This window comes from Dreissena polymorpha, chromosome 7 (assembly GCF_020536995.1).
Source record: "Dreissena polymorpha isolate Duluth1 chromosome 7, UMN_Dpol_1.0, whole genome shotgun sequence".
Taxonomy (NCBI): domain Eukaryota; kingdom Metazoa; phylum Mollusca; class Bivalvia; order Myida; family Dreissenidae; genus Dreissena; species Dreissena polymorpha.
Genome location: NC_068361.1, coordinates 69,612,187 through 69,622,545, shown reverse-complemented (window position 1 = coordinate 69,622,545; position 10,359 = coordinate 69,612,187). Strand labels below are relative to the sequence as shown.

Sequence of the window (10,359 nt, the reverse complement as noted above, 5' to 3'; positions counted from 1 at the left end):
GCTCAGCGAAGTTGCGATTGTTTTTTCCGGGTTCGGTATCAATCATCGTCCACCTTCGAAGATATTTATGTCGTAAGTGAGTCTGAGTGTTTTTTTACACGATTGCTTCCGTGATTAAAGGATTTAGAATTACTTGTCAATTGCCTATTGACGCAAGCAATAAGTATTGAACAATACAGTATTTGTTCAATGTGTTCTTAAACTGTTCTTGAAATGAGTAAACAAAATATGCCCAATATTAATATACTTTGTAAACATATGACTGTGTGAGGTTTTCTTGTGATTTGCTTTTTAACCATAATAATTTAAACTCACATGCACACGTTTTTCTACATGCAATGCTATAAATAGTGTGCGTCACATAAAAGCAACGAGTTGTTTATAAATGAATACACTCTAATGCAGGGAATGTTCCACATTCAGGAACATGTTAATCATTTTAATCAATAAGTGATGTCCGTTTATTCACATGTTGGCAACTGTAAAATTCATAAATGGTTACAAACCGATGAAATTTTTCAATTCCAAACACTATTTATAAAAATGCTGATTATTAATTTTAACCCATTTATGCCTAGCGTCTAGAAAAAAACCTTGGCAAACAGCGTAGACCCAGATGAGACGCCGCATGATGCGGCGTCTCATCATGGTCTGCGCTGTTTGCTTAAAGGAATGTATGTAAGAAATATAGAAATAAGTATACTAGACATTCCTAATTTTGGAAATAAATTGATCCAATTTAGAAGGATGGTAGTGTCCACTAGACATGAATGGGTTAAATAAATAGTGTGCCACGTATATAGCAAACACAAGTAAACAAGCGTAGGCCAGCGGAATCCTTCTGTTGTAAAAATGTCACAGAAATATATCAAATCTATCTATCACAATATGCGTCTTTTATAAGCAAGCCAGTTTGGAAATGATTGGGAAATTACAAGTGTATAAACAAAAATGCACATTGGTTTAAACGTGAAACGTTAATGTGTACACACTTTTTATCGAGTCTGCATCATGCAACACATTTATGGCCAAATATTTCTTCACGTTCTGCACAAAAGTGCATACATACATTTGCTTTTAATTTGGACTCACTGGCAAATAAGTATTGGTAGTTGGTATTTCAGCCAACTTTTTGTTTATCTGATGATCGAGCGTTTGTCAAATATGTTGGCTTTCGCAATCGTTCTTTAGTTCAAAGTCATACGATCAAAAAACTATAAGTATTTCCATACATAACATTTTTTAACAGCACTCATCTTTGTGAGTTCGCATTAAAAAAAAATCAACACATAAACAGCAGCACAAAATGTTGCGCACCCAACAGATATAATCGTAAGTTTTGTGTCTCCCATAAAAGTACACCGCGCGATAAACACATGAACGAAAGTCGACGTTCATAATTCACGTCAGCGTTTAAGCAGAATTCAGCAGTGTGAAGCTTATTTTAGGTATAGGTTTATATTGAATCAACCACAGGCCCTTTAAGTGAGTACCTCTTCTCCACTTTGTCCGCCTTGTCTATTTCCGCAAGCTTTTTATCAGCTGCTTCATGAGCGCGTTACGCGTGCTCTTTTAAACCCATTTATGCCTAGTGGACTCCCCCATCCTTCTAAATTGGATCAATTTATTTCCAAAATTAGGGATGTCTAGTATATTTATTTCTATATTTATAATATTTCTTACAGAAATTCCTTTAAGCAAACAGCGCAGACCATGATGAGACGCCGCATCATGCGGCGTCTCATCTGGGTCTACGCTGTTTGCCAAGGCCTTTTTTCTAGACACTAGGCATAAATGGGTTAATTGCAACGCACGTTGTTTGCAGCATCTTAGTACACTCTCCGAGATGTGTAATCTCCGTTGTATAAGTATATAGTGAGGAAAGAAGGTACAATACAAGAAAGAAAATCAACAGTCATGGAGATAGTAGTTTGACAATTTACCTAGCACTTACAATTAGCATAATTAAGCCATTTTACAACGTGATTGTTTGGTGTTGAAATCCTATAAGAACGCAAATTAAATGAAACAATTTCAGACAGTTTCACCCGTTTGTGTTTAAATATGAAATGTGTCTCTACATGCGAATTTTCTGTGTTTATGGCTGTTAAGTGCAATCTTTAAGCCTCTGTATGGGGCAAGTAACAGATGTTGTAAATAATGTCTTTAGTTGAACAAAGTTACAAAATTGAGAATACATGTTACCGGTATTCGTTTATGTTTAAACTGTCCTAGTGTTTAACTATTGATGCGTATATGTCAGAAGCAATGAAAAAAGAATGTATGTGTGTGTATTTAGAATGCTAAGCATTTTGTAATTGTATGAAACATTTCGGAGGCGTTCATGTACCAATTGTGTATAACGATTCCCTTATAGTGTTTCACATGACTGCGCATATATGAGACGCGTTCTAAGAAAACGGGGCTTAATGTATGTGCGTAAAGTGTCATTCAATGTTATCCTGTGCAGTCCGCTTTTATGGTATTTTTGTTTAAGGGAAGTCTCTTCTACACGAACATCCTGTTAAGGCGGAAAGTGTCGTTCCTGATTCAAGCCTGTGCGGACTGCACAGGCTAATCTGGGACGACACTTTACGCACATGAATTAAATCCAGTTTTCTCAGAACGCGACTCATATATTCTAACGTAATACGATGGCAGTACAAAATGACATTCGTCATACCATGTTCAAGTAAAAATTTGTAGTTTATAAATTCACATTCAATATGTGTCATAAAGATAGTGCAAAAAACTTATGTTGTATGATATCTAATTAAACGGTTTCCAGAATAAACACGCATCATATTTAATTTAATGTTTTTACGATAAATGTGCAATAATTATTTCGAAAATTTTGTGTAGATGTTAAAGGCTTTGCGGACGGAGAGGATACCAGGTCTACCTATGGAGAGATTAAATGTACCTACATCCTGTCCATATGCGCCCTGTATTTATATTGAATAATTACATTATATTTATATTTGAGCCGTTCTCTGTGAAAAATGGGTTTAATGAATGTGTGTAAAGTGTCATACAAGATAAGCCAGTGCAGTCCACACAGGCTAATCAGGGACGACACTTTCCGCTTTTATGATATTGTTCGTTTTAAGAAAGTCTCTTCTAAGCATAAATGAAGTTTTTGCGAACCGCACGGGCTAATCTGGGACGACACTTTCAAACATGCATTAAACCCCTTTTTCACAGAGAACGACTCATTTATATATACTGTATAGTCGGTGACAACATATCTAGATAGGGTAACTAATGTACACTTAATAGCGTATCGGTTTTTTAATTTTATCTTAAATCGACAAAATATTATTGACCCAAGAAAAGCAAAAAACCAGTTCGACCCTGTTTTTTTTATAGATAACAAACAGTTAAATAGTGCACATCACATGCTATAAAATCCGAAAAAGTCAAGGATGCACCGTGAAATCGCTGAAATTAGAATTTTCGTGATTGCAATATTTATATTAAAGCGATTGTGATCTATTGGTAGTTCTGGTTGATATTAGTGAGGGAAAAACACCGTTACAGAGATTGCGTTTGAGTTGTATACACGGAGAAGGTACTAAACCGCCTTAAGACCGTGCAAAGTGTTCAATGTACTTCAACGTTCCTCGTATGAGAAGCTGAGTTAATTTGTTCAATGAGTCCAATATGTTATTAAAGGGACATTATCACAGATAACAATGATTCTAAAGTTACGAACAGTGATGCATGAATATACAAGAAGAGAGAAAACTTGCAAAATAATTATTTGAATTATCTTCTGACCAATTCGTATTGACCTTTCACGGACGAAAAACACAATACTTTTTCTGGAAGCGATGTAAACCGCAACACAGACATAGCTAGCAGGCAACACTCAAATGGTTTTGCGTTTAGTTTTCGTTACTATTTTTGATGCGTCGGAAGTTTTATCTTTAAAACCTTTCATACACATAGTTAAAAAGCAAACATTAGTCGTTTTCGATCATGAAATTCAATATATGCAATAGATGATGATAGATTTGGGGTAAATCGTAAAGTTCGTATAGTAAAGTTCCAGGCGTCGATTATAGTAACGTGATTAGTGTTTCATTCACAACGAGCTCGGACATACACATGCTTGAATGAATGCCTTACCGATGAATAGTTGTACTCTTTTTCAGCAAAATGAACGAATTATATTTCCATTTTATTAAATGCCCCTTTAAAATACATGGATTTAGTTTCTATCAGACGCGCCTTTAAAGGGACCGTCAACCACGAATGACGAAAAAAGAAAAATTCTAAAATACCGTATTATTGTTTATAATTATTAGTTTACAATGATTAAAATATCCCGACTAGCGCACATTTTTTTTAAGATGAACTATCGTATCACATTTTTAATAACGTTTGATAATAGTTTGATATGTATTTGTTTTGATCGAATCGGAAGGTACAAAGGTTTCTTTAAACAAATATACAGTTTAGTCAAAAGAAAGTTCACCTGCAGCTTATGGTAGCGGTTCTCTTAATGCCGTTCGCAAAGTATTTGACCGGCATTCATGAAACCCGGCAATCGTGTTTCGCAAGATGTGCACTTTTAACTGTCGCCGTCCGTCCAAGTTACGTCATTAACGTTCAAAAAGACGTCAAAGTGGCAAATTAGGTATTCATGGACACGGCCATGTGACTTCGTACAACGGCTGGACTGACGCCATTGGCCGGATCTAGATGAGCTCTACCAATGTAACACGTCGCCGACACTACATCTTATGACGTCAAAGTTACTTGAAGTTAAATTTAAAATAGTTTCACAGGAACCAGCTTGCGACTGAGGTTAAATGTTAAGTGTGCGGAATTTCATACTGTTATTCTGAAAAGTCGCTTCAAAGAAGCCCTCGGAGTCAAAACTGGCAAAGCTCATAGATCATATTATTTATGACTCTTTTCATAGTTAACAACGTTTTCACTATAATCGTATTAATACTCATTTTCAAATTCCAGTGCTTTGAAAGTTGGTATGTAACATCAGATAGGGTCATTATTTGATAATGTTTGTTCAAATCATGTCACTGTGGGTTAAACGTGATCAAATAAATTATATAGACTTGTTGTCAAATTTCTATTTTCTAAAAACTAAAAAAATCGTAAGATTTTAACCCAGGAGAGCATAGGGACATGGCGAAGTACATTTAAAATAAATCTTTAAACGCGCAGTTTAAAAACGGATTATCAACACCGCGAAACAAGTAATAGTGTTTTACACAATTTATTTAGATCATTCATAGGAGGTCAAAGCTCGCAACGCCCCAAGTGTCAATTGTGTAATATTGAATTAACTTATATATCTCTAGTGGACTCTCCCATCGTTCTAAATTGGATCAATTTATTTCCAAAATTAGAGATGTGTAGTATATTTATTTCTATAATTAGATTATTTCTTACAGAAATTTCTTAAAGCAAAAAGCGCAGACCCAGATGAGACGCCGCGTCTCATCTGAGTCTACGCTGTTTGCCAAGGCCTTTTTTCTAGACGCTAGGCATTAATGGGTTTAGTAGCGTTCGTTGAAAACACTAATCGTGGATCGTCCATATTGTGTGCGTACAACCAAATATGAGTATGAATTAATTTCCTTGTGGTGTAACAGATACAAATATTGTCTACATTAGAACACGGTAAAGAGGTGTAATATTTGGAAATATACATTTTATAGCGTCTATCTACCAAGTGTGTTCAAATCGTTTCCTTAGAGTGTAGAGATTGAGTGCTTTAATTTTACTTATGAAGCATAATAACTTAGAAAAAAGTTCTCCGAACCGATCAATCACACATATTAAATATTTGTTATGTGACATCATATTGTAGCCCTCTATAAAGAGAAATCAAATAAAGCTCCTGGGTTAGAAATAAGTCATTAGTACAAATGAGAGCGAGTCAGATCTATCTTCAAAGAAATATCAAAATTATCATGCGTTATCAGTCACATTATAAAGATGTGGATAAAAACATTTTAGTTCAAGTTTTGATTATACATTTTAAATATTCACTTTCTTAACTTTCAAAGCGGAGATTGCCAATTAAATTACATACGTGAATGTTCAAGCGCAATGTTATTCGATGACTCCTCGATTGATACATCAGTAAATCTAATCTGTTCTCTGATACGTTATGTAAAAAGGATAACACACTTACATAATGCACTTGTTTTGAGGCCCAAATGCACACGTAAGGAAATGTCCACAATAAAGAACAATCACACATTGACATCAAAATTTTTAATCCGTTTTATTCATATAACGCAAAGCGAAATTGTCACAGGAACTTTACAAAAAAAGTCTACATACTATAAATATATATGATGAATACAACTGTCATATTTACAGATAAACAATCAACTTTTATAGAAATCTAAAACAATTGTATTACAGATGCTCCATAAAAATGTTATAATGTTGATACTTGAGCCTGCGACTATACCGTTAGTGCGGCGAGCTTGATACAACTTGTTGTTCGCCTTGCAGTAATATGCAGGAAATAAAAAGTGATTATTGGACACCCTGCTTACATATTATGCATGACAAGATGAATGTTTTATCAGATAAACAAGTAGGTCAAGAAATGACAGTTGAGAAGAAAACAGGCTAGATATGCCTGTACAGTTTACAGCATGTTGTAGCTAACTCGACCATTTATAGTGTCGGATAGCTTGCAAACTTGCTCAGCCCACAGGTGTCGCCCTTGTCCTTTGCCATGTAGATGTATCCATTGTCACCCCACGTGGTTCCCCAACTGAAATAAACGCAGAAAACTATTTGTCGTCATATTGCAAATATCAATACATTATTCCACTTATTGTATATATATATATATAGGATCTGGCACGAGTTGTTATATCATACCATATTTTATTAAAAGAGTTAAGGAATTTTGGTAGTAAGCGAGGCTTTGGCGAGCTTACTAACGAATTTCCTGGACGAGTTTAATAAAATATGGTATGATATGACAACGAATGTCAGATCTTTTAATCACATGCTTTTAACTAAGCAAATTAAGTAAGTATGTACGCATACATAATGATCAATCCCGAATGTTGTTTACAAATCGTGACGTCATTTGACGTTGCAACGTCATTTCAGCAAAATAACAAAATTCGATTGGTCAATAAACGAACACTAAGCCAATAAAAACGCTAAAAAATGTTGTATTACACATGTGTAATAAAAAAAAATATGTAATGGTTGTATGACATATTTAACAGGGTATAGCATCTGATAAAAATATGTATTCAGCTTTCATCCCAAGACGACACGTATGTGTAAATCAGCTCTATCTCAACGTTACATACTAGTTTTAATTTTTTGAAATACAAATATATCGTAATTAACAAATATGTTAAATACAATTGAATATTCTATGGAAACGCCTTTTTCGAGGTCGATGAACATTGTTATATTTTATTCTTAGGGTCAATTAAAAAAAACAATTATTTATCATTTGCCAAGTTGTAGACGTGTCTGAAAATAGACTTATGCAGGAAATGGTGATGACTCATTTTAATAAAATGGTCACCGCATTAATACAGTTACTATCACTGACATATTAATACAGTTACTATCACTGACATATAGGACGATAATTGAAAATATGGCAAATTAAGATGTCGTTGATCTAGCGAGAAGATAGGGAAAACATATAATTCCTTATAAACTATACGAACCTGTTTTTAATGATCCAGAGGTTTCCAGCTAAGCTGTTCACGTACCCAACAGAGAGCATGGCGTGGTTCGGACGGTTCCCTTTGCAGTTCGGGTTGTAATAAGTCCCGTTTCTGAAGTACCTAAAGACGGATGTTTTAATGATTTTATATCAATTATCTTAAATGTTAGATTGCAAATCATCTGTGGCCACACCGTCATGAAACACAACACAACACAACCCTGTTTACCGACAGTATACGATTTATTTGAACGCGATAGTATGGCCAATACGTTGTGACACGCTTAGCTAATTTAACAAATCATAGTGTGAACATGTGAACTGTTAATAGACGTTTTCTCAATACATAATAGAACAGTTATAATGCTGACATGATGCTCACATGGCGAAATAGTTAAGACGTTGTCACATATATTATAGAACAGTTCTTATGCTGATATGGTGTTAACATGGCGATCATTTTATAAACGCTTTCTCATAACATTAGAAAACAGCCCTAATGCCGATATAGTGCTCATACGGCGAACATTTTATAACGTTTTCTCATTACGTTAGAGAACAGCCCTAATGCCGATATAGTGCTTACACGGCGAACATTTTAAAGATATGTTCTCATTACATTAGAGAACAGCCCTAATGCCGATATAGTGCTCACACGGCGAACATTTTAAAGACATGTTCTCATTACATTAGAGAACAGCCCTAATGCCGATATAGTGCTCACACGGCGAACATTTTAAAGACATGTTCTCATTACATTAGAGAACAGCCCTAATGCCGATATAGTGCTCACACGGCAAACATTTTAAAGACATGTTTTCATTACATTATAGAACAGTGCTGATGCTTATATGGTGCTCAAATGGCAAACATTTTATATGCGGTTTCTTATAATAGTATAGAACGCTTAAGGTGCTGATATGATGCTCACATGAAGCCTCGATCGCTGCAGTCAGCTGCCACTGTGATTGGTCCTACACTGGATAAGGAGCTGGCCAGGGAATGCTCGGACTTGCCCACGTTCTGGTATCCGCTTATTGAGGCTCCAATGCAATCGCTTCGGTAACTACACATGCCATACTTAATAAAAAAACAAACGTATGAAATTAACAAGGGCGTTATAAACCGTATTGCATAAATTTTATGTTGAATGTTAATTATTGGCCAATGAAGCAATTATTAAGGTTGGTTATAATATGATCAATTGTCCTGATGCAATATTATATAACGTTACGTTATAAAAGCTTTGCTGACATCCCATAAAGCTCTTCTTCATTAAAACAGTCACTACATATTGCATATATGTGGGGGTCACAAATATTTCGTGGGTCAGTTTTGAATGATGCGCGTTTATACTTTTATAATATATATATATCAGAAACGAGAATCTCGTATATAAGATCACATTGTGAGAACAATTGTTTAGAAATATTTCCTAGTGGTGTAAACATCATCATACACTAACAACAAAGAATTAAATATTCTATAATTAAAATCTATCATTGAAATAAGGAAGATCAACAAATATTCCTTGCTTAATTATCCTTTGTTTACACATTTTTTCCATACGATTATTACGCAAACAATGACAGTTTTTGTAAGGATGGCAACCTTAATTATGGTCGCAGAACCAGAACTAGGCTCAGAACCTATAACCCACAATTGTTTACAATACTTCCCAGATTTAATGGTTATCTTGACAATCAGACAGATTCTTATTTTAGAATTATGTCATACATTATGACAGTGTATTTCTATTCACTCGGAGAATCTCGATGATTCCTCTTTGTTTTCAATGTGAATGATGACCTTACAATACAGGGTAATAAATCATAAGGATACACAATTCTAAACATAAATCAAGAAAAGTGAATAAACTGTGCATGCCCCCTCCCAAAACTTCCAGCTAAATTGTCTATCTGTCCATTTGTAAAGGGCTTTGTTTAATATAAATATTGCACGAACATTTGACATTGGTCTTTAATCAATAGAGGATTTCTGTCCAACAGGAATGATCAGCATACGCTTTGATTTGATCTTAGGTTGATGCGTTGGTAAGATATTGCAAGGAAATTGTTACACGACTACGTGGCCTTGATATCAGATTGGTTGACCTCAAACATAAGTAGTCAGCAAACGAACTCGGTATGTGCGGGATGTTGCGCGATTACGAATATATTAAGCAAATACATTTATATTTTATTATGTAGCCCAGTGAAACTTTACTTGCAATACAAATTAAAATTAAAATTAAAAAAAAAAATAATTAAAATTAAAATTGAGTATTATCAAATGTCCACGTTTTTTAACTTTCGCATTTAAAATTTATAAAGAAAATAATAGGTATGTCGAAAAAGTTCTCTCCATTTTCGTACACAATACACACTATTAATGCACAAAGAAATCAGTGTTCACGATAAATGACTCTGTAGCCCAAGTGCACCAACTTAAATGAGCATACTAGTCCAAGGCGTTTTTATATACTGTTCGTCTGTTTACAGATACACTGATCATTTGACTGACATACATCTGAAAAGCATACACACCAACGCATTAAAAATGCAAGGGCATTAACTAGTATAAACAAACATTGCAAAAAAAAACTATGGAAGTTTTGATAGGGTAAACTTAAAAGATATATGGTATTACTGTTTTTTTATCATTTG

The 10,359-nt window shown here is 34.6% G+C and overlaps 1 pseudogene; it reads right to left on the bottom strand.

The window, feature by feature from the left end:
- Positions 1-6,245: 6,245 nt before the first annotated feature.
- Positions 6,246-10,359, bottom strand: part of LOC127837685 (procathepsin L-like) — an 8,758-nt pseudogene continuing 4,644 nt past the window's right edge.